Source organism: Hyla sarda, unplaced genomic scaffold (genome assembly GCF_029499605.1).
Source record: "Hyla sarda isolate aHylSar1 unplaced genomic scaffold, aHylSar1.hap1 scaffold_591, whole genome shotgun sequence".
Lineage (NCBI taxonomy): Eukaryota > Metazoa > Chordata > Amphibia > Anura > Hylidae > Hyla > Hyla sarda.
In genome coordinates, this window is record NW_026610605.1 from 9,164 (window position 1) to 32,796 (window position 23,633).

General features: G+C 44.6%; 8 non-coding genes and 1 pseudogene across 8 annotated transcripts; all 9 read left to right on the forward strand.

Moving 5' to 3' along the window:
* The first annotated feature begins 3,947 nt into the window (after window positions 1-3,947).
* LOC130340426 (U2 spliceosomal RNA) lies at window positions 3,948-4,123 on the forward strand (annotated as a pseudogene).
* Window positions 4,124-6,212: 2,089 nt separating this feature from the next.
* Window positions 6,213-6,403, forward strand: LOC130340487 (U2 spliceosomal RNA). The gene has a single exon (XR_008880587.1). It is a non-coding gene; the product is annotated as a U2 spliceosomal RNA (small nuclear RNA).
* Window positions 6,404-8,504: 2,101 nt separating this feature from the next.
* Window positions 8,505-8,695, forward strand: LOC130340408 (U2 spliceosomal RNA). The gene has a single exon (XR_008880526.1). It is a non-coding gene; the product is annotated as a U2 spliceosomal RNA (small nuclear RNA).
* A 2,097-nt stretch (window positions 8,696-10,792) lies between these two features.
* On the forward strand, window positions 10,793-10,983 carry LOC130340420 (U2 spliceosomal RNA). Its single transcript, XR_008880537.1, has one exon. It is a non-coding gene; the product is annotated as a U2 spliceosomal RNA (small nuclear RNA).
* Window positions 10,984-13,085: 2,102 nt separating this feature from the next.
* On the forward strand, window positions 13,086-13,276 carry LOC130340432 (U2 spliceosomal RNA). Its single transcript, XR_008880543.1, has one exon. It is a non-coding gene; the product is annotated as a U2 spliceosomal RNA (small nuclear RNA).
* A 2,093-nt stretch (window positions 13,277-15,369) lies between these two features.
* Window positions 15,370-15,560, forward strand: LOC130340443 (U2 spliceosomal RNA). Its single transcript, XR_008880547.1, has one exon. It is a non-coding gene; the product is annotated as a U2 spliceosomal RNA (small nuclear RNA).
* Window positions 15,561-17,656: 2,096 nt separating this feature from the next.
* Window positions 17,657-17,847, forward strand: LOC130340444 (U2 spliceosomal RNA). Its single transcript, XR_008880548.1, has one exon. It is a non-coding gene; the product is annotated as a U2 spliceosomal RNA (small nuclear RNA).
* A 2,101-nt stretch (window positions 17,848-19,948) lies between these two features.
* On the forward strand, window positions 19,949-20,139 carry LOC130340445 (U2 spliceosomal RNA). The gene has a single exon (XR_008880549.1). It is a non-coding gene; the product is annotated as a U2 spliceosomal RNA (small nuclear RNA).
* A 2,089-nt stretch (window positions 20,140-22,228) lies between these two features.
* Window positions 22,229-22,419, forward strand: LOC130340446 (U2 spliceosomal RNA). The gene has a single exon (XR_008880550.1). It is a non-coding gene; the product is annotated as a U2 spliceosomal RNA (small nuclear RNA).
* Window positions 22,420-23,633: the final 1,214 nt, after the last annotated feature.

Here is a 23,633-nt window from a genome sequence, read left to right on the forward strand (position 1 = left end):
CTAAGGACTGTGCTAAAATCGTCTGCAACATTTGTGGTGAAGAAGGCCATGCCTTTAAAGATTGCAGTCTCCGTTCCAGTGTAGCTAGATCGTGGGCTGACCGTGTAGCGGGGAGAGTGGGTGTAGTGCAAGCTGAAGTACCACCTGCGAAAGCACCCCAGCGGTCTGAGGCGCCTTCAGAAAAGCCGGCTGTAACTTCTCATGTCGTGGCGGAGCTTATGGACCTTTCTGCTGTGCCTGAGACAGAGGGGAGACCTTCTGTGGAGGGTTCTGGTGGTGGAGGGTCACTAGTGAGCAGTGAAGCCATGGAGGTTGGCGTGAAGGAGATCAAGCGGAAGAAGGAACTTGGAGATGAGCCACAACTTGGCATTAAACGGCCTGTCAAAAAAAGCTCAGACGAATGTGAGGACAGTCAACATGCATGGAGGCCTTCTATAAGATCAGCGTCCGATCCAAAAAATATCAAAGAGTTCGAAAGCCCGGAGTCACCTGTGGGTTTCATATCGGACTCAAACTCCAGTAGCGAATAGCTTCCTTAAAGTGCTCCTCTCTTAATGTGAGAGGTCTAAAGAGCCCTACGAGAAGGGCTGCTTTGTTTAGTTTTTTAGAGACCTTGGACTGTTCTCTGTTCTTTTTACAAGAATGTGGAATTGAACATAGTCCAAATTATGAGGACCTTTGTCGTAGCTGGACTTTGGGACCATCGGTCTGGTCGGGTGACAATCTGAACAGATCTTCAGGTGTTGGGATCTTGTTTAGAGGTTCAGATGTACAAGTTTTGTCCTTCTTAGAAATTATACCTGGTAGAGCGCTATTAGTTAATATTAAGTACAATGGCTCGGAGATTAAGCTTTTTAACATCTATGCTTCTCCTGAAAAAAATGAGAGAGCCGACTTGATTAATGATATTCAGGCTTTTATCCCAGGTTCAACACCTATTTTAATGGCTGGAGATTTTAATTGTTGTATGAGTGGTGATCATCGTGAGAGTGGAAGTGTGCATGTCAGAGTGGATAAAACAGAGAAACAGATTAAGAGTATGACTGAGGATTTTAACTTTACCGATGTCTGGAGGAGAAAATACCCAGACGACCCTGGTTACACATGGGAAAATAATGTCTGCAAATCCAGGATTGATTTTATTTTTTTATCGGAAAGTTTTAATCTAGTTGATGTTTCTCTTTTATCGAATATTTTCTCTGATCATAAGTTATTATATGCACATGTCACTTTACCTGGCCTAGAGAAAGGCAGAGGCGTTTGGAAGCTCAACACTACTTTATTAGAGGACATGAAAACAAAAAATGATTTTATTGCTGCTTATAACAAATGGAGATTGCGTCAATCCCAATATAAAAATATTTTGGATTGGTGGGAGGATGTTAAAAAGTGGACTAAACTGTTTTTTATCCGTGTGGGCATCCAAAAGGCTAAGGAGAAAAAGTTATGGTTTAAAATGTTAAACACTAAAATCCAAACATATTATAAACTAAAGCAAGCCGGGCTTGAGATGGATGATGTTATTGCTCAGACAAAGAATGAAATAAAAAATGCCATTAGTCAAAAAGGAAAAGAAATGATTTTTAACAGCAAGGTGCAATGTCTGGAGAATGATGAAAAGTGTTCGAGATTCTTTTTTAAGAAGGTGGTGGGAAAGAAAGAAATGATATCTGTAATAGAAGGGAAGATAACTAATGAAGAGATGTTGCGAGAAGCACAAGTATTTTATCAGGAGCTTTTTAATAAAAAAGATATTGATATTTCCTTTACTAATGATGTTTTAGATACCTTGGATTCAAAACTTGACAAAACTGACCAAGAGAGCCTTTGTGATGAAATCTTTTTACCTGAACTTTTAAGCACTTTTAAGAGTTTTTTAAATGGTAAAACACCTGGTTCGGATGGGTTGCCAGTTGAATTTTATCTGTGTTTTTGGTCCATTTTAAAAGATGATCTTTTAGGTATTTTTAACTGTGCTTTTAAATCTGAGATTTTACCTGCGTCCTGGAGAGATGGTGTTGTTACTCTGATTTTTAAAAAAGGAGACATCTCTAAATTAGAAAATTGGAGGCCTATTACCCTGCTAAATACAGACTATAAGGTTTTAGCAAAAATTTTAGCAAATAGGCTCAAGCAGGTAATTGCTAAGGTTATACACAGTGACCAAGTATGCGGAGTACCTGGAAGGAAAATAAGTGATCATCTAAACCTTGTAAAAGATGTTTTATGGTATCAGAAACAATGTGATCAGAAATTGGCAATTTTATCCTTGGATTTTCAAAAGGCTTATGACCGTGTTTCTCATGATTTTTTATGGTTGGTTTTAAAGAAAATGAATTTTCCTGATTTTATTGTTGGAAAAATTGCACTTTTATATAAAAACTGTTTTAGTCGTATTTTAATTAACGGTTTTTTATCCCAAGAGGTATGTTTACAGTCTGGGGTGAAACAGGGGTGCCCCCTATCACCCATTCTTTTCATATGTGCAATAGAACCTCTGTTGAATGTTTTGAGAAAAGATAAGCTCATTAGAGGAGTGCCAATCCCTGGAAGTGGAGGACAGAGCGTAAAGACGATAGCATACATGGATGATGTTAATATTCTATGTTCAGATGAACCATCCCTGAAACGTGCTATCAGACAGACAGAATTTTTTTGTGAGGGCTCTGGCTTCAAATTAAATAAAAATAAATGTGATTGCTTTGCAATAGGGAATTGGGGCAATACGGAGGTGAATGTGCAATATGATAAAATCAAAATCTTGGGTGTCATCTTTGACAATGAAAATAATGGAGAGGAAAGCTGGTCCATCGTCAAAGAGAAAGTGCAAAAGAAAATAAGTTTTTGGAAAATGAGGAAATTAACAATAGAAGGAAAAGTACTGATAATGAAAGCTTTGTTGCTACCTATCATGCTTTATTTAAGCTTGGTTTTCCCACCGAGTGAACGCACCTTAAAGTTTTTAAACAAGATTTGCTTTCATTTTTTATGGGGGTCTAAAATGGATAAACTCAGGAGAGATGTAATGATGAAGACAAAGAAATTGGGGGGTAAGGATGTGCCTGATTTAAAAAGGTTTTTATATATTCACTTTTTTTCTATGTGTTTTAATGGCTTGCAAAGAAACTGTTATTGGTCTTATTTTTTAAAATATGCTGCAGGTCACATTTTTAGAAAAAGAAAGTGGATAACCTTACCTTTAACGTCCCCAATCTTATTTATTCCCCCAGCGCACTATGTGGTTTTAGAAAAGATTATTCGTATTTATGGCATTGCTAATTTTAGTCAAGAAATTTGTAGTAATGCACGAAAATTAGTTCCTGAAATCAGGAAGATAGAACAGATTTGCTTAATATCTAATTATTCCACTGAGAAATCTCTAAGAGTTTGGAGGATGGTGAATATGGGATTCTTATCTAATGACTTAAAAGATCTGGCCTGGCAGATAGCACATCAATGTTTGCCTACCAGAGAATTCCAACACAGAAGAGGATTGTGTCGTAGTGCAAAGTGCCCGAGAATGGGGTGTCCTAGTGAGGAAACAGTTTTACACATTTTTTGGAACTGTTTTTACGCCCAGGAGATATGGCATTTGATAGGACCCTTACTAAAATTCATTTCTGATCTTAATTTTTTAAATTATGAAGTTATTTTATATGGATTTTATAATGTTTTATCTGTGGAGAAGTCTCGGGTTTTGTGGATTAGTATAAATTGTATTAAAATTGCACTATGGAAGACGAGGAATATTCTTCTTTTTAAAAGAGACACTATTACCTCTAAAGATTGTGTTCGCCTAGCTCTTAGTGAGATGTATGTTTTCTATTTATTGGATAAAAAAAGATTAGGTCACAAAGTGGCTAAAAGTCTTTGGAATCTACATCTGTGGAATATGCTTTTAGCAGACTAAGTGTAATCTGGACTGCGTAAGGTCTTTTAGTCTAAGAATATTATATCTAAAAGTAAAAAATCTGTTCTTATCAGTTTAATATCTGATACGTCCCCTATCTGGGGACCATATATTAAATGGATTTTTGAGAACGGGGGCCGATTTCGAAGCTTGCTTCCGTCGCCCTATGCATTGACCCGATATGGCAGTATCTTCGGGTACAGTGCACCACCCCCTTACAGGGTTAAAAAGAAAGATTCCTACTTTCATTGCTACCTGCTTGCTGGCTAGCCAGCTAGCCAGCCCTGTGGGCCTTGCTGCTGCTGCAGCCAAAAAACAAAAGGTGGTGCTGCTGCTGCTTCTGCTGCTTCTGCTTCTGCTTGTGTCTGGCCCCTGTTGGAGCGTCCAGGCACAGGACTTCTGCTGCTGCTGACTAAATGGCCTCCTTAATTGGATCATTTGAGTAGCCAGCACACCTGTGCAGGTAGGGCATGACATGATAGGCAGCTGCCTTGATAGCGGGTGGGTGCTGAATGTTCCTAATTGACAAAATAAGATTAATGCTTATGAAGAAATATAAAATCTCATCCCTTCCCCAATATCGCGCCACACCCCTACCCCTTAATTCCCTGGTTGAACGTGATGGACATATGTCTTTTTTCGACCGTACTAACTATGTAACTATGTAACATAACATGGGGGGGGGGGGGGGGGGGGGGTCTCCTGGCTGTTCACACAGGTGTGTCATTGCTGTACATTGACCATGCATTGCTTCTGTGGTATTGCAAAGGCAAAGACAAATGCTTCCAGCCATCCATTGCACTAATGGATTGGTCATCAGCTGGCTGTCTATGTCCCGCATCAATATAGACCAAAGTACAGAGGGTTAGGCTATGCTATTGTGCACCTACCTGATGCATCAGAAGGTGCGAGGCCCTTGCTAAATTCTGTGCACAGACTTTGAGATCTATGCTTTAGACAGTATCTAAACCTGCTCCAACATGGACTGACATTCTGGCCTACTTTCAGCCGATGCGACTTGTCTGTCGCTGAACAGTCGCTTTTTATGTATTCAGCACCTATGTATAATGTTGTAAAAATGCTCTAGAAGCTAAAGTCGCAGAAATGTCACACATATTTGGCCTGCAACTTTCTGTGCGACAAATTCAGACAGGAAAAATCAGTATAAATCCTTAGAAAATTATCCCCCAGTGTCTCCATCTGCTGGCGGTATTGAATAAGCATTGCTGCACTGATGGGGTATGCATTAGACGAAAAAAAAGAAGAAAAAGAAGAATAATACGCCCAGAAAAGAGGCGAAAAGGAGAAAAACGTAAAAAAACGTGAAAAAAAAGTAAGAGGAAGAGAAGGGAAAAAAAGGTGGAAATGGGTTTAAAAGTGATTTCGGCGGAGAAATATATATATATATATATATATATATATATATATATGCGCACACACACACATAGATATAAACGTATTCTCCGTTGAGATATTGCAGCCGCTGCTGTGTCCAGGCCCAGGAGCCTTAGCACTGTGCTGTGATGTCACTCAATACCACTGACATCACTAGGTGTAAACAACATCTCTCCTTTGCTGTGTATGTGACTATGGAGCTGTTTGGTGATGTCGTCTATTACGGCCTTCATAGAAGCAACAGGAGATTGTTGCATCCATCTTGAACCCTCAGAACTACAGTGCTATGATGTCACTCACTTCCACAGGCCTTGCAGAGTGTAAACAACAACAACCCAGCTTTGTTGTGTATGTAACCATAGGGATTTGTGATGTCACCTAGAACCTTCACAGCAGCGACAGCTTTATGAGGAGCATCAGCACTGCTCTGCCTGAGCAGAACCATCACCGCCATAGGTTGTCAAATAACCCGGATTTAACCCACACAGGTAAGTCCAATGGGGTGCAGGCATGTCCTCTATGCTTACAGCTTCCCGTGGGTGTTGGTTTGATACCGTTTGGGGACAGCCAAGGAGGCATCTGCAGGCAACAAAGGTAGGTGTGTGCTTGTGTGTGTGTTTCCTATGCAGATCCTAAGCCCAGTGTCACATGCAAGTAGGAGGAGTAAGAAGGGTTCCTGGCAAATCCGGGTTATGGATTGCATTTAAAAAGGCCCCGTGGGAGTGCAATGGGCCCCTGTCTTGCTGCTTAGCAATAATGGTATGGGTTTAGGTTCTGCTGTGTGTACTGGTGGTTGACTGCCCCCCAGCCCAGAGTGTGCATGGAAAATTGTCTGGCAGCCTCCCTGACAGCAAGCAGTGATAGTGCCCATGAAGGGGACCTTGTTGGGCCCGCCCCTTTCACGGTTATCGCTTCTCGGCCTTTTGGCTAAGATCAAGTGTAGTATCTGTTCTTATCAGTTTAATATCTGATACGTCCCCTATCTGGGGACCATATATTAAATGGATTTTTGAGAACGGGGGCCGATTTCGAAGCTTGCTTCCGTCGCCCTATGCATTGACCCGATATGGCAGTATCTTCGGGTACAGTGCACCACCCCCTTACAGGGTTAAAAAGAAAGATTCCTACTTTCATTGCTACCTGCTTGCTGGCTAGCCAGCTAGCCAGCCCTGTGGGCCTTGCTGCTGCTGCAGCCAAAAAACAAAAGGTGGTGCTGCTGCTGCTTCTGCTGCTTCTGCTTCTGCTTGTGTCTGGCCCCTGTTGGAGCGTCCAGGCACAGGACTTCTGCTGCTGCTGACTAAATGGCCTCCTTAATTGGATCATTTGAGTAGCCAGCACACCTGTGCAGGTAGGGCATGACATGATAGGCAGCTGCCTTGATAGCGGGTGGGTGCTGAATGTTCCTAATTGACAAAATAAGATTAATGCTTATGAAGAAATATAAAATCTCATCCCTTCCCCAATATCGCGCCACACCCCTACCCCTTAATTCCCTGGTTGAACGTGATGGACATATGTCTTTTTTCGACCGTACTAACTATGTAACTATGTAACATAACATGGGGGGGGGGGGGGGGGGGGGGGGGGTCTCCTGGCTGTTCACACAGGTGTGTCATTGCTGTACATTGACCATGCATTGCTTCTGTGGTATTGCAAAGGCAAAGACAAATGCTTCCAGCCATCCATTGCACTAATGGATTGGTCATCAGCTGGCTGTCTATGTCCCGCATCAATATAGACCAAAGTACAGAGGGTTAGGCTATGCTATTGTGCACCTACCTGATGCATCAGAAGGTGCGAGGCCCTTGCTAAATTCTGTGCACAGACTTTGAGATCTATGCTTTAGACTGTATCTAAACCTGCTCCAACATGGACTGACATTCTGGCCTACTTTCAGCCGATGCGACTTGTCTGTCGCTGAACAGTCGCTTTTTATGTATTCAGCACCTATGTATAATGTTGTAAAAATGCTCTAGAAGCTAAAGTCGCAGAAATGTCACACATATTTGGCCTGCAACTTTCTGTGCGACAAATTCAGACAGGAAAAATCAGTATAAATCCTTAGAAAATTATCCCCCAGTGTCTCCATCTGCTGGCGGTATTGAATAAGCATTGCTGCACTGATGGGGTATGCATTAGACGAAAAAAAAGAAGAAAAAGAAGAATAATACGCCCAGAAAAGAGGCGAAAAGGAGAAAAACGTAAAAAAACGTGAAAAAAAAGTAAGAGGAAGAGAAGGGAAAAAAAGGTGGAAATGGGTTTAAAAGTGATTTCGGCGGAGAAATATATATATATATATATATATATATATATATATATATATATATGCGCACACACACACATAGATATAAACGTATTCTCCGTTGAGATATTGCAGCCGCTGCTGTGTCCAGGCCCAGGAGCCTTAGCACTGTGCTGTGATGTCACTCAATACCACTGACATCACTAGGTGTAAACAACATCTCTCCTTTGCTGTGTATGTGACTATGGAGCTGTTTGGTGATGTCGTCTATTACGGCCTTCATAGAAGCAACAGGAGATTGTTGCATCCATCTTGAACCCTCAGAACTACAGTGCTATGATGTCACTCACTTCCACAGGCCTTGCAGAGTGTAAACAACAACAACCCAGCTTTGTTGTGTATGTAACCATAGGGATTTGTGATGTCACCTAGAACCTTCACAGCAGCGACAGCTTTATGAGGAGCATCAGCACTGCTCTGCCTGAGCAGAACCATCACCGCCATAGGTTGTCAAATAACCCGGATTTAACCCACACAGGTAAGTCCAATGGGGTGCAGGCATGTCCTCTATGCTTACAGCTTCCCGTGGGTGTTGGTTTGATACCGTTTGGGGACAGCCAAGGAGGCATCTGCAGGCAACAAAGGTAGGTGTGTGCTTGTGTGTGTGTTTCCTATGCAGATCCTAAGCCCAGTGTCACATGCAAGTAGGAGGAGTAAGAAGGGTTCCTGGCAAATCCGGGTTATGGATTGCATTTAAAAAGGCCCCGTGGGAGTGCAATGGGCCCTTGTCTTGCTGCTTAGCAATAATGGTATGGGTTTAGGTTCTGCTGTGTGTACTGGTGGTTGACTGCCCCCCAGCCCAGAGTGTGCATGGAAAATTGTCTGGCAGCCTCCCTGACAGCAAGCAGTGATAGTGCCCATGAAGGGGACCTTGTTGGGCCCGCCCCTTTCACGGTTATCGCTTCTCGGCCTTTTGGCTAAGATCAAGTGTAGTATCTGTTCTTATCAGTTTAATATCTGATACGTCCCCTATCTGGGGACCATATATTAAATGGATTTTTGAGAACGGGGGCCGATTTCGAAGCTTGCTTCCGTCGCCCTATGCATTGACCCGATATGGCAGTATCTTCGGGTACAGTGCACCACCCCCTTACAGGGTTAAAAAGAAAGATTCCTACTTTCATTGCTACCTGCTTGCTGGCTAGCCAGCTAGCCAGCCCTGTGGGCCTTGCTGCTGCTGCAGCCAAAAAACAAAAGGTGGTGCTGCTGCTGCTTCTGCTGCTTCTGCTTCTGCTTGTGTCTGGCCCCTGTTGGAGCGTCCAGGCACAGGACTTCTGCTGCTGCTGACTAAATGGCCTCCTTAATTGGATCATTTGAGTAGCCAGCACACCTGTGCAGGTAGGGCATGACATGATAGGCAGCTGCCTTGATAGCGGGTGGGTGCTGAATGTTCCTAATTGACAAAATAAGATTAATGCTTATGAAGAAATATAAAATCTCATCCCTTCCCCAATATCGCGCCACACCCCTACCCCTTAATTCCCTGGTTGAACGTGATGGACATATGTCTTTTTTCGACCGTACTAACTATGTAACTATGTAACATAACATGGGGGGGGGGGGGGGGGGGGTCTCCTGGCTGTTCACACAGGTGTGTCATTGCTGTACATTGACCATGCATTGCTTCTGTGGTATTGCAAAGGCAAAGACAAATGCTTCCAGCCATCCATTGCACTAATGGATTGGTCATCAGCTGGCTGTCTATGTCCCGCATCAATATAGACCAAAGTACAGAGGGTTAGGCTATGCTATTGTGCACCTACCTGATGCATCGGAAGGTGCGAGGCCCTTGCTAAATTCTGTGCACAGACTTTGAGATCTATGCTTTAGACTGTATCTAAACCTGCTCCAACATGGACTGACATTCTGGCCTACTTTCAGCCGATGCGACTTGTCTGTCGCTGAACAGTCGCTTTTTATGTATTCAGCACCTATGTATAATGTTGTAAAAATGCTCTAGAAGCTAAAGTCGCAGAAATGTCACACATATTTGGCCTGCAACTTTCTGTGCGACAAATTCAGACAGGAAAAATCAGTATAAATCCTTAGAAAATTATCCCCCAGTGTCTCCATCTGCTGGCGGTATTGAATAAGCATTGCTGCACTGATGGGGTATGCATTAGACGAAAAAAAAGAAGAAAAAGAAGAATAATACGCCCAGAAAAGAGGCGAAAAGGAGAAAAACGTAAAAAAACGTGAAAAAAAAGTAAGAGGAAGAGAAGGGAAAAAAAGGTGGAAATGGGTTTAAAAGTGATTTCGGCGGAGAAATATATATATATATATATATATATATATATATATATATATATATATGCGCACACACACACATAGATATAAACGTATTCTCCGTTGAGATATTGCAGCCGCTGCTGTGTCCAGGCCCAGGAGCCTTAGCACTGTGCTGTGATGTCACTCAATACCACTGACATCACTAGGTGTAAACAACATCTCTCCTTTGCTGTGTATGTGACTATGGAGCTGTTTGGTGATGTCGTCTATTACGGCCTTCATAGAAGCAACAGGAGATTGTTGCATCCATCTTGAACCCTCAGAACTACAGTGCTATGATGTCACTCACTTCCACAGGCCTTGCAGAGTGTAAACAACAACAACCCAGCTTTGTTGTGTATGTAACCATAGGGATTGTGATGTCACCTAGAACCTTCACAGCAGCGACAGCTTTATGAGGAGCATCAGCACTGCTCTGCCTGAGCAGAACCATCACCGCCATAGGTTGTCAAATAACCCGGATTTAACCCACACAGGTAAGTCCAATGGGGTGCAGGCATGTCCTCTATGCTTACAGCTTCCCGTGGGTGTTGGTTTGATACCGTTTGGGGACAGCCAAGGAGGCATCTGCAGGCAACAAAGGTAGGTGTGTGCTTGTGTGTGTGTTTCCTATGCAGATCCTAAGCCCAGTGTCACATGCAAGTAGGAGGAGTAAGAAGGGTTCCTGGCAAATCCGGGTTATGGATTGCATTTAAAAAGGCCCCGTGGGAGTGCAATGGGCCCTTGTCTTGCTGCTTAGCAATAATGGTATGGGTTTAGGTTCTGCTGTGTGTACTGGTGGTTGACTGCCCCCCAGCCCAGAGTGTGCATGGAAAATTGTCTGGCAGCCTCCCTGACAGCAAGCAGTGATAGTGCCCATGAAGGGGGACCTTGTTGGGCCCGCCCCTTTCACGGTTATCGCTTCTCGGCCTTTTGGCTAAGATCAAGTGTAGTATCTGTTCTTATCAGTTTAATATCTGATACGTCCCCTATCTGGGGACCATATATTAAATGGATTTTTGAGAACGGGGGCCGATTTCGAAGCTTGCTTCCGTCGCCCTATGCATTGACCCGATATGGCAGTATCTTCGGGTACAGTGCACCACCCCCTTACAGGGTTAAAAAGAAAGATTCCTACTTTCATTGCTACCTGCTTGCTGGCTAGCCAGCTAGCCAGCCCTGTGGGCCTTGCTGCTGCTGCAGCCAAAAAACAAAAGGTGGTGCTGCTGCTGCTTCTGCTGCTTCTGCTTCTGCTTGTGTCTGGCCCCTGTTGGAGCGTCCAGGCACAGGACTTCTGCTGCTGCTGACTAAATGGCCTCCTTAATTGGATCATTTGAGTAGCCAGCACACCTGTGCAGGTAGGGCATGACATGATAGGCAGCTGCCTTGATAGCGGGTGGGTGCTGAATGTTCCTAATTGACAAAATAAGATTAATGCTTATGAAGAAATATAAAATCTCATCCCTTCCCCAATATCGCGCCACACCCCTACCCCTTAATTCCCTGGTTGAACGTGATGGACATATGTCTTTTTTCGACCGTACTAACTATGTAACTATGTAACATAACATGGGGGGGGGGGGGGGGGGGTCTCCTGGCTGTTCACACAGGTGTGTCATTGCTGTACATTGACCATGCATTGCTTCTGTGGTATTGCAAAGGCAAAGACAAATGCTTCCAGCCATCCATTGCACTAATGGATTGGTCATCAGCTGGCTGTCTATGTCCCGCATCAATATAGACCAAAGTACAGAGGGTTAGGCTATGCTATTGTGCACCTACCTGATGCATCGGAAGGTGCGAGGCCCTTGCTAAATTCTGTGCACAGACTTTGAGATCTATGCTTTAGACTGTATCTAAACCTGCTCCAACATGGACTGACATTCTGGCCTACTTTCAGCCGATGCGACTTGTCTGTCGCTGAACAGTCGCTTTTTATGTATTCAGCACCTATGTATAATGTTGTAAAAATGCTCTAGAAGCTAAAGTCGCAGAAATGTCACACATATTTGGCCTGCAACTTTCTGTGCGACAAATTCAGACAGGAAAAATCAGTATAAATCCTTAGAAAATTATCCCCCAGTGTCTCCATCTGCTGGCGGTATTGAATAAGCATTGCTGCACTGATGGGGTATGCATTAGACGAAAAAAAAGAAGAAAAAGAAGAATAATACGCCCAGAAAAGAGGCGAAAAGGAGAAAAACGTAAAAAAACGTGAAAAAAAAGTAAGAGGAAGAGAAGGGAAAAAAAGGTGGAAATGGGTTTAAAAGTGATTTCGGCGGAGAAATATATATATATATATATATATATATATATATATATATATATATATATATATGCGCACACACACACATAGATATAAACGTATTCTCCGTTGAGATATTGCAGCCGCTGCTGTGTCCAGGCCCAGGAGCCTTAGCACTGTGCTGTGATGTCACTCAATACCACTGACATCACTAGGTGTAAACAACATCTCTCCTTTGCTGTGTATGTGACTATGGAGCTGTTTGGTGATGTCGTCTATTACGGCCTTCATAGAAGCAACAGGAGATTGTTGCATCCATCTTGAACCCTCAGAACTACAGTGCTATGATGTCACTCACTTCCACAGGCCTTGCAGAGTGTAAACAACAACAACCCAGCTTTGTTGTGTATGTAACCATAGGGATTTGTGATGTCACCTAGAACCTTCACAGCAGCGACAGCTTTATGAGGAGCATCAGCACTGCTCTGCCTGAGCAGAACCATCACCGCCATAGGTTGTCAAATAACCCGGATTTAACCCACACAGGTAAGTCCAATGGGGTGCAGGCATGTCCTCTATGCTTACAGCTTCCCGTGGGTGTTGGTTTGATACCGTTTGGGGACAGCCAAGGAGGCATCTGCAGGCAACAAAGGTAGGTGTGTGCTTGTGTGTGTGTTTCCTATGCAGATCCTAAGCCCAGTGTCACATGCAAGTAGGAGGAGTAAGAAGGGTTCCTGGCAAATCCGGGTTATGGATTGCATTTAAAAAGGCCCCGTGGGAGTGCAATGGGCCCCTGTCTTGCTGCTTAGCAATAATGGTATGGGTTTAGGTTCTGCTGTGTGTACTGGTGGTTGACTGCCCCCCAGCCCAGAGTGTGCATGGAAAATTGTCTGGCAGCCTCCCTGACAGCAAGCAGTGATAGTGCCCATGAAGGGGACCTTGTTGGGCCCGCCCCTTTCACGGTTATCGCTTCTCGGCCTTTTGGCTAAGATCAAGTGTAGTATCTGTTCTTATCAGTTTAATATCTGATACGTCCCCTATCTGGGGACCATATATTAAATGGATTTTTGAGAACGGGGGCCGATTTCGAAGCTTGCTTCCGTCGCCCTATGCATTGACCCGATATGGCAGTATCTTCGGGTACAGTGCACCACCCCCTTACAGGGTTAAAAAGAAAGATTCCTACTTTCATTGCTACCTGCTTGCTGGCTAGCCAGCTAGCCAGCCCTGTGGGCCTTGCTGCTGCTGCAGCCAAAAAACAAAAGGTGGTGCTGCTGCTGCTTCTGCTGCTTCTGCTTCTGCTTGTGTCTGGCCCCTGTTGGAGCGTCCAGGCACAGGACTTCTGCTGCTGCTGACTAAATGGCCTCCTTAATTGGATCATTTGAGTAGCCAGCACACCTGTGCAGGTAGGGCATGACATGATAGGCAGCTGCCTTGATAGCGGGTGGGTGCTGAATGTTCCTAATTGACAAAATAAGATTAATGCTTATGAAGAAATATAAAATCTCATCCCTTCCCCAATATCGCGCCACACCCCTACCCCTTAATTCCCTGGTTGAACGTGATGGACATATGTCTTTTTTCGACCGTACTAACTATGTAACTATGTAACATAACATGGGGGGGGGGGGGGGGGGGTCTCCTGGCTGTTCACACAGGTGTGTCATTGCTGTACATTGACCATGCATTGCTTCTGTGGTATTGCAAAGGCAAAGACAAATGCTTCCAGCCATCCATTGCACTAATGGATTGGTCATCAGCTGGCTGTCTATGTCCCGCATCAATATAGACCAAAGTACAGAGGGTTAGGCTATGCTATTGTGCACCTACCTGATGCATCAGAAGGTGCGAGGCCCTTGCTAAATTCTGTGCACACTTTGAGATCTATGCTTTAGACTGTATCTAAACCTGCTCCAACATGGACTGACATTCTGGCCTACTTTCAGCCGATGCGACTTGTCTGTCGCTGAACAGTCGCTTTTTATGTATTCAGCACCTATGTATAATGTTGTAAAAATGCTCTAGAAGCTAAAGTCGCAGAAATGTCACACATATTTGGCCTGCAACTTTCTGTGCGACAAATTCAGACAGGAAAAATCAGTATAAATCCTTAGAAAATTATCCCCCAGTGTCTCCATCTGCTGGCGGTATTGAATAAGCATTGCTGCACTGATGGGGTATGCATTAGACGAAAAAAAAGAAGAAAAAGAAGAATAATACGCCCAGAAAAGAGGCGAAAAGGAGAAAAACGTAAAAAAACGTGAAAAAAAAGTAAGAGGAAGAGAAGGGAAAAAAAGGTGGAAATGGGTTTAAAAGTGATTTCGGCGGAGAAAATATATATATATATATATATATATATATATATATATATATATATGCGCACACACACACATAGATATAAACGTATTCTCCGTTGAGATATTGCAGCCGCTGCTGTGTCCAGGCCCAGGAGCCTTAGCACTGTGCTGTGATGTCACTCAATGCCACTGACATCACTAGGTGTAAACAACATCTCTCCTTTGCTGTGTATGTGACTATGGAGCTGTTTGGTGATGTCGTCTATTACGGCCTTCATAGAAGCAACAGGAGATTGTTGCATCCATCTTGAACCCTCAGAACTACAGTGCTATGATGTCACTCACTTCCACAGGCCTTGCAGAGTGTAAACAACAACAACCCAGCTTTGTTGTGTATGTAACCATAGGGATTTGTGATGTCACCTAGAACCTTCACAGCAGCGACAGCTTTATGAGGAGCATCAGCACTGCTCTGCCTGAGCAGAACCATCACCGCCATAGGTTGTCAAATAACCCGGATTTAACCCACACAGGTAAGTCCAATGGGGTGCAGGCATGTCCTCTATGCTTACAGCTTCCCGTGGGTGTTGGTTTGATACCGTTTGGGGACAGCCAAGGAGGCATCTGCAGGCAACAAAGGTAGGTGTGTGCTTGTGTGTGTGTTTCCTATGCAGATCCTAAGCCCAGTGTCACATGCAAGTAGGAGGAGTAAGAAGGGTTCCTGGCAAATCCGGGTTATGGATTGCATTTAAAAAGGCCCCGTGGGAGTGCAATGGGCCCCTGTCTTGCTGCTTAGCAATAATGGTATGGGTTTAGGTTCTGCTGTGTGTACTGGTGGTTGACTGCCCCCCAGCCCAGAGTGTGCATGGAAAATTGTCTGGCAGCCTCCCTGACAGCAAGCAGTGATAGTGCCCATGAAGGGGACCTTGTTGGGCCCGCCCCTTTCACGGTTATCGCTTCTCGGCCTTTTGGCTAAGATCAAGTGTAGTATCTGTTCTTATCAGTTTAATATCTGATACGTCCCCTATCTGGGGACCATATATTAAATGGATTTTTGAGAACGGGGGCCGATTTCGAAGCTTGCTTCCGTCGCCCTATGCATTGACCCGATATGGCAGTATCTTCGGGTACAGTGCACCACCCCCTTACAGGGTTAAAAAGAAAGATTCCTACTTTCATTGCTACCTGCTTGCTGGCTAGCCAGCTAGCCAGCCCTGTGGGCCTTGCTGCTGCTGCAGCCAAAAAACAAAAGGTGGTGCTGCTGCTGCTTCTGCTGCTTCTGCTTCTGCTTGTGTCTGGCCCCTGTTGGAGCGTCCAGGCACAGGACTTCTGCTGCTGCTGACTAAATGGCCTCCTTAATTGGATCATTTGAGTAGCCAGCACACCTGTGCAGGTAGGGCATGACATGATAGGCAGCTGCCTTGATAGCGGGTGGGTGCTGAATGTTCCTAATTGACAAAATAAGATTAATGCTTATGAAGAAATATAAAATCTCATCCCTTCCCCAATATCGCGCCACACCCCTACCCCTTAATTCCCTGGTTGAACGTGATGGACATATGTCTTTTTTCGACCGTACTAACTATGTAACTATGTAACATAACATGGGGGGGGGGGGGGGGGGGTCTCCTGGCTGTTCACACAGGTGTGTCATTGCTGTACATTGACCATGCATTGCTTCTGTGGTATTGCAAAGGCAAAGACAAATGCTTCCAGCCATCCATTGCACTAATGGATTGGTCATCAGCTGGCTGTCTATGTCCCGCATCAATATAGACCAAAGTACAGAGGGTTAGGCTATGCTATTGTGCACCTACCTGATGCATCAGAAGGTGCGAGGCCCTTGCTAAATTCTGTGCACAGACTTTGAGATCTATGCTTTAGACTGTATCTAAACCTGCTCCAACATGGACTGACATTCTGGCCTACTTTCAGCCGATGCGACTTGTCTGTCGCTGAACAGTCGCTTTTTATGTATTCAGCACCTATGTATAATGTTGTAAAAATGCTCTAGAAGCTAAAGTCGCAGAAATGTCACACATATTTGGCCTGCAACTTTCTGTGCGACAAATTCAGACAGGAAAAATCAGTATAAATCCTTAGAAAATTATCCCCCAGTGTCTCCATCTGCTGGCGGTATTGAATAAGCATTGCTGCACTGATGGGGTATGCATTAGACGAAAAAAAAGAAGAAAAAGAAGAATAATACGCCCAGAAAAGAGGCGAAAAGGAGAAAAACGTAAAAAAACGTGAAAAAAAAGTAAGAGGAAGAGAAGGGAAAAAAAGGTGGAAATGGGTTTAAAAGTGATTTCGGCGGAGAAATATATATATATATATATATATATATATATATATATATATATATATGCGCACACACACACATAGATATAAACGTATTCTCCGTTGAGATATTGCAGCCGCTGCTGTGTCCAGGCCCAGGAGCCTTAGCACTGTGCTGTGATGTCACTCAATACCACTGACATCACTAGGTGTAAACAACATCTCTCCTTTGCTGTGTATGTGACTATGGAGCTGTTTGGTGATGTCGTCTATTACGGCCTTCATAGAAGCAACAGGAGATTGTTGCATCCATCTTGAACCCTCAGAACTACAGTGCTATGATGTCACTCACTTCCACAGGCCTTGCAGAGTGTAAACAACAACAACCCAGCTTTGTTGTGTATGTAACCATAGGGATTTGTGATGTCACCTAGAACCTTCACAGCAGCGACAGCTTTATGAGGAGCATCAGCACTGCTCTGCCTGAGCAGAACCATCACCGCCATAGGTTGTCAAATAACCCGGATTTAACCCACACAGGTAAGTCCAATGGGGTGCAGGCATGTCCTCTATGCTTACAGCTTCCCGTGGGTGTTGGTTTGATACCGTTTGGGGACAGCCAAGGAGGCATCTGCAGGCAACAAAGGTAGGTGTGTGCTTGTGTGTGTGTTTCCTATGCAGATCCTAAGCCCAGTGTCACATGCAAGTAGGAGGAGTAAGAAGGGTTCCTGGCAAATCCGGGTTATGGATTGCATTTAAAAAGGCCCCGTGGGAGTGCAATGGGCCCCTGTCTTGCTGCTTAGCAATAATGGTATGGGTTTAGGTTCTGCTGTGTGTACTGGTGGTTGACTGCCCCCCAGCCCAGAGTGTGCATGGAAAATTGTCTGGCAGCCTCCCTGACAGCAAGCAGTGATAGTGCCCATGAAGGGGACCTTGTTGGGCCCGCCCCTTTCACGGTTATCGCTTCTCGGCCTTTTGGCTAAGATCAAGTGTAGTATCTGTTCTTATCAGTTTAATATCTGATACGTCCCCTATCTGGGGACCATATATTAAATGGATTTTTGAGAACGGGGGCCGATTTCGAAGCTTGCTTCCGTCGCCCTATGCATTGACCCGATATGGCAGTATCTTCGGGTACAGTGCACCACCCCCTTACAGGGTTAAAAAGAAAGATTCCTACTTTCATTGCTACCTGCTTGCTGGCTAGCCAGCTAGCCAGCCCTGTGGGCCTTGCTGCTGCTGCAGCCAAAAAACAAAAGGTGGTGCTGCTGCTGCTTCTGCTGCTTCTGCTTCTGCTTGTGTCTGGCCCCTGTTGGAGCGTCCAGGCACAGGACTTCTGCTGCTGCTGACTAAATGGCCTCCTTAATTGGATCATTTGAGTAGCCAGCACACCTGTGCAGGTAGGGCATGACATGATAGGCAGCTGCCTTGATAGCGGGTGGGTGCTGTGAATGTTCCTAATTGACAAAATAAGATTAATGCTTATGAAGAAATATAAAATCTCATCCCTTCCCCAATATCGCGCCACACCCCTACCCCTTAATTCCCTGGTTGAACGTGATGGACATATGTCTTTTTTCGACCGTACTAACTATGTAACTATGTAACATAACATGGGGGGGGGGGGGGGGGGGGGGTCTCCTGGCTGTTCACACAGGTGTGTCATTGCTGTACATTGACCATGCATTGCTTCTGTGGTATTGCAAAGGCAAAGACAAATGCTTCCAGCCATCCATTGCACTAATGGATTGGTCATCAGCTGGCTGTCTATGTCCCGCATCAATATAGACCAAAGTACAGAGGGTTAGGCTATGCTATTGTGCACCTACCTGATGCATCAGAAGGTGCGAGGCCCTTGCTAAATTCTGTGCACAGACTTTGAGATCTATGCTTTAGACTGTATCTAAACCTGCTCCAACATGGACTGACATTCTGGCCTACTTTCAGCCGATGCGACTTGTCTGTCGCTGAACAGTCGCTTTTTATGTATTCAGCACCTATGTATAATGTTGTAAAAATGCTCTAGAAGCTAAAGTCGCAGAAATGTCACACATATTTGGCCTGCAACTTTCTGTGCGACAAATTCAGACAGGAAAAATCAGTATAAATCCTTAGAAAATTATCCCCCAGTGTCTCCATCTGCTGGCGGTATTGAATAAGCATTGCTGCACTGATGGGGTATGCATTAGACGAAAAAAAAGAAGAAAAAGAAGAATAATACGCCCAGAAAAGAGGCGAAAAGGAGAAAAACGTAAAAAAACGTGAAAAAAAAGTAAGAGGAAGAGAAGGGAAAAAAAGGTGGAAATGGGTTTAAAAGTGATTTCGGCGGAGAAATATATATATATATATATATATATATATATATATATATATATATATGCGCACACACACACATAGATATAAACGTATTCTCCGTTGAGATATTGCAGCCGCTGCTGTGTCCAGGCCCAGGAGCCTTAGCACTGTGCTGTGATGTCACTCAATACCACTGACATCACTAGGTGTAAACAACATCTCTCCTTTGCTGTGTATGTGACTATGGAGCTGTTTGGTGATGTCGTCTATTACGGCCTTCATAGAAGCAACAGGAGATTGTTGCATCCATCTTGAACCCTCAGAACTACAGTGCTATGATGTCACTCACTTCCACAGGCCTTGCAGAGTGTAAACAACAACAACCCAGCTTTGTTGTGTATGTAACCATAGGGATTTGTGATGTCACCTAGAACCTTCACAGCAGCGACAGCTTTATGAGGAGCATCAGCACTGCTCTGCCTGAGCAGAACCATCACCGCCATAGGTTGTCAAATAACCCGGATTTAACCCACACAGGTAAGTCCAATGGGGTGCAGGCATGTCCTCTATGCTTACAGCTTCCCGTGGGTGTTGGTTTGATACCGTTTGGGGACAGCCAAGGAGGCATCTGCAGGCAACAAAGGTAGGTGTGTGCTTGTGTGTGTGTTTCCTATGCAGATCCTAAGCCCAGTGTCACATGCAAGTAGGAGGAGTAAGAAGGGTTCCTGGCAAATCCGGGTTATGGATTGCATTTAAAAAGGCCCCGTGGGAGTGCAATGGGCCCCTGTCTTGCTGCTTAGCAATAATGGTATGGGTTTAGGTTCTGCTGTGTGTACTGGTGGTTGACTGCCCCCCAGCCCAGAGTGTGCATGGAAAATTGTCTGGCAGCCTCCCTGACAGCAAGCAGTGATAGTGCCCATGAAGGGGACCTTGTTGGGCCCGCCCCTTTCACGGTTATCGCTTCTCGGCCTTTTGGCTAAGATCAAGTGTAGTATCTGTTCTTATCAGTTTAATATCTGATACGTCCCCTATCTGGGGACCATATATTAAATGGATTTTTGAGAACGGGGGCCGATTTCGAAGCTTGCTTCCGTCGCCCTATGCATTGACCCGATATGGCAGTATCTTCGGGTACAGTGCACCACCCCCTTACAGGGTTAAAAAGAAAGATTCCTACTTTCATTGCTACCTGCTTGCTGGCTAGCCAGCTAGCCAGCCCTGTGGGCCTTGCTGCTGCTGCAGCCAAAAAACAAAAGGTGGTGCTGCTGCTGCTTCTGCTGCTTCTGCTTCTGCTTGTGTCTGGCCCCTGTTGGAGCGTCCAGGCACAGGACTTCTGCTGCTGCTGACTAAATGGCCTCCTTAATTGGATCATTTGAGTAGCCAGCACACCTGTGCAGGTAGGGCATGACATGATAGGCAGCTGCCTTGATAGCGGGTGGGTGCTGAATGTTCCTAATTGACAAAATAAGATTAATGCTTATGAAGAAATATAAAATCTCATCCCTTCCCCAATATCGCGCCACACCCCTACCCCTTAATTCCCTGGTTGAACGTGATGGACATATGTCTTTTTTCGACCGTACTAACTATGTAACTATGTAACATAACATGGGGGGGGGGGGGGGGTCTCCTGGCTGTTCACACAGGTGTGTCATTGCTGTACATTGACCATGCATTGCTTCTGTGGTATTGCAAAGGCAAAGACAAATGCTTCCAGCCATCCATTGCACTAATGGATTGGTCATCAGCTGGCTGTCTATGTCCCGCATCAATATAGACCAAAGTACAGAGGGTTAGGCTATGCTATTGTGCACCTACCTGATGCATCAGAAGGTGCGAGGCCCTTGCTAAATTCTGTGCACAGACTTTGAGATCTATGCTTTAGACTGTATCTAAACCTGCTCCAACATGGACTGACATTCTGGCCTACTTTCAGCCGATGCGACTTGTCTGTCGCTGAACAGTCGCTTTTTATGTATTCAGCACCTATGTATAATGTTGTAAAAATGCTCTAGAAGCTAAAGTCGCAGAAATGTCACACATATTTGGCCTGCAACTTTCTGTGCGACAAATTCAGACAGGAAAAATCAGTATAAATCCTTAGAAAATTATCCCCCAGTGTCTCCATCTGCTGGCGGTATTGAATAAGCATTGCTGCACTGATGGGGTATGCATTAGACGAAAAAAAAGAAGAAAAAGAAGAATAATACGCCCAGAAAAGAGGCGAAAAGGAGAAAAACGTAAAAAAACGTGAAAAAAAAGTAAGAGGAAGAGAAGGGAAAAAAAGGTGGAAATGGGTTTAAAAGTGATTTCGGCGGAGAAATATATATATATATATAATATATATATATATATATATATATGCGCACACACACACATAGATATAAACGTATTCTCCGTTGAGATATTGCAGCCGCTGCTGTGTCCAGGCCCAGGAGCCTTAGCACTGTGCTGTGATGTCACTCAATACCACTGACATCACTAGGTGTAAACAACATCTCTCCTTTGCTGTGTATGTGACTATGGAGCTGTTTGGTGATGTCGTCTATTACGGCCTTCATAGAAGCAACAGGAGATTGTTGCATCCATCTTGAACCCTCAGAACTACAGTGCTATGATGTCACTCACTTCCACAGGCCTTGCAGAGTGTAAACAACAACAACCCAGCTTTGTTGTGTATGTAACCATAGGGATTTGTGATGTCACCTAGAACCTTCACAGCAGCGACAGCTTTATGAGGAGCATCAGCACTGCTCTGCCTGAGCAGAACCATCACCGCCATAGGTTGTCAAATAACCCGGATTTAACCCACACAGGTAAGTCCAATGGGGTGCAGGGCATGTCCTCTATGCTTACAGCTTCCCGTGGGTGTTGGTTTGATACCGTTTGGGGACAGCCAAGGAGGCATCTGCAGGCAACAAAGGTAGGTGTGTGCTTGTGTGTGTGTTTCCTATGCAGATCCTAAGCCCAGTGTCACATGCAAGTAGGAGGAGTAAGAAGGGTTCCTGGCAAATCCGGGTTATGGATTGCATTTAAAAAGGCCCCGTGGGAGTGCAATGGGCCCCTGTCTTGCTGCTTAGCAATAATGGTATGGGTTTAGGTTCTGCTGTGTGTACTGGTGGTTGACTGCCCCCCAGCCCAGAGTGTGCATGGAAAATTGTCTGGCAGCCTCCCTGACAGCAAGCAGTGATAGTGCCCATGAAGGGGACCTTGTTGGGCCCGCCCCTTTCACGGTTATCGCTTCTCGGCCTTTTGGCTAAGATCAAGTGTAGTATCTGTTCTTATCAGTTTAATATCTGATACGTCCCCTATCTGGGGACCATATATTAAATGGATTTTTGAGAACGGGGGCCGATTTCGAAGCTTGCTTCCGTCGCCCTATGCATTGACCCGATATGGCAGTATCTTCGGGTACAGTGCACCACCCCCTTACAGGGTTAAAAAGAAAGATTCCTACTTTCATTGCTACCTGCTTGCTGGCTAGCCAGCTAGCCAGCCCTGTGGGCCTTGCTGCTGCTGCAGCCAAAAAACAAAAGGTGGTGCTGCTGCTGCTTCTGCTGCTTCTGCTTCTGCTTGTGTCTGGCCCCTGTTGGAGCGTCCAGGCACAGGACTTCTGCTGCTGCTGACTAAATGGCCTCCTTAATTGGATCATTTGAGTAGCCAGCACACCTGTGCAGGTAGGGCATGACATGATAGGCAGCTGCCTTGATAGCGGGTGGGTGCTGAATGTTCCTAATTGACAAAATAAGATTAATGCTTATGAAGAAATATAAAATCTCATCCCTTCCCCAATATCGCGCCACACCCCTACCCCTTAATTCCCTGGTTGAACGTGATGGACATATGTCTTTTTTCGACCGTACTAACTATGTAACTATGTAACATAACATGGGGGGGGGGGGGGGGTCTCCTGGCTGTTCACACAGGTGTGTCATTGCTGTACATTGACCATGCATTGCTTCTGTGGTATTGCAAAGGCAAAGACAAATGCTTCCAGCCATCCATTGCACTAATGGATTGGTCATCAGCTGGCTGTCTATGTCCCGCATCAATATAGACCAAAGTACAGAGGGTTAGGCTATGCTATTGTGCACCTACCTGATGCATCAGAAGGTGCGAGGCCCTTGCTAAATTCTGTGCACAGACTTTGAGATCTATGCTTTAGACTGTATCTAAACCTGCTCCAACATGGACTGACATTCTGGCCTACTTTCAGCCGATGCGACTTGTCTGTCGCTGAACAGTCGCTTTTTATGTATTCAGCACCTATGTATAATGTTGTAAAAATGCTCTAGAAGCTAAAGTCGCAGAAATGTCACACATATTTGGCCTGCAACTTTCTGTGCGACAAATTCAGACAGGAAAAATCAGTATAAATCCTTAGAAAATTATCCCCCAGTGTCTCCATCTGCTGGCGGTATTGAATAAGCATTGCTGCACTGATGGGGTATGCATTAGACGAAAAAAAAGAAGAAAAAGAAGAATAATACGCCCAGAAAAGAGGCGAAAAGGAGAAAAACGTAAAAAAACGTGAAAAAAAAGTAAGAGGAAGAGAAGGGAAAAAAAGGTGGAAATGGGTTTAAAAGTGATTTCGGCGGAGAAATATATATATATATATATATATATATATATATATATATG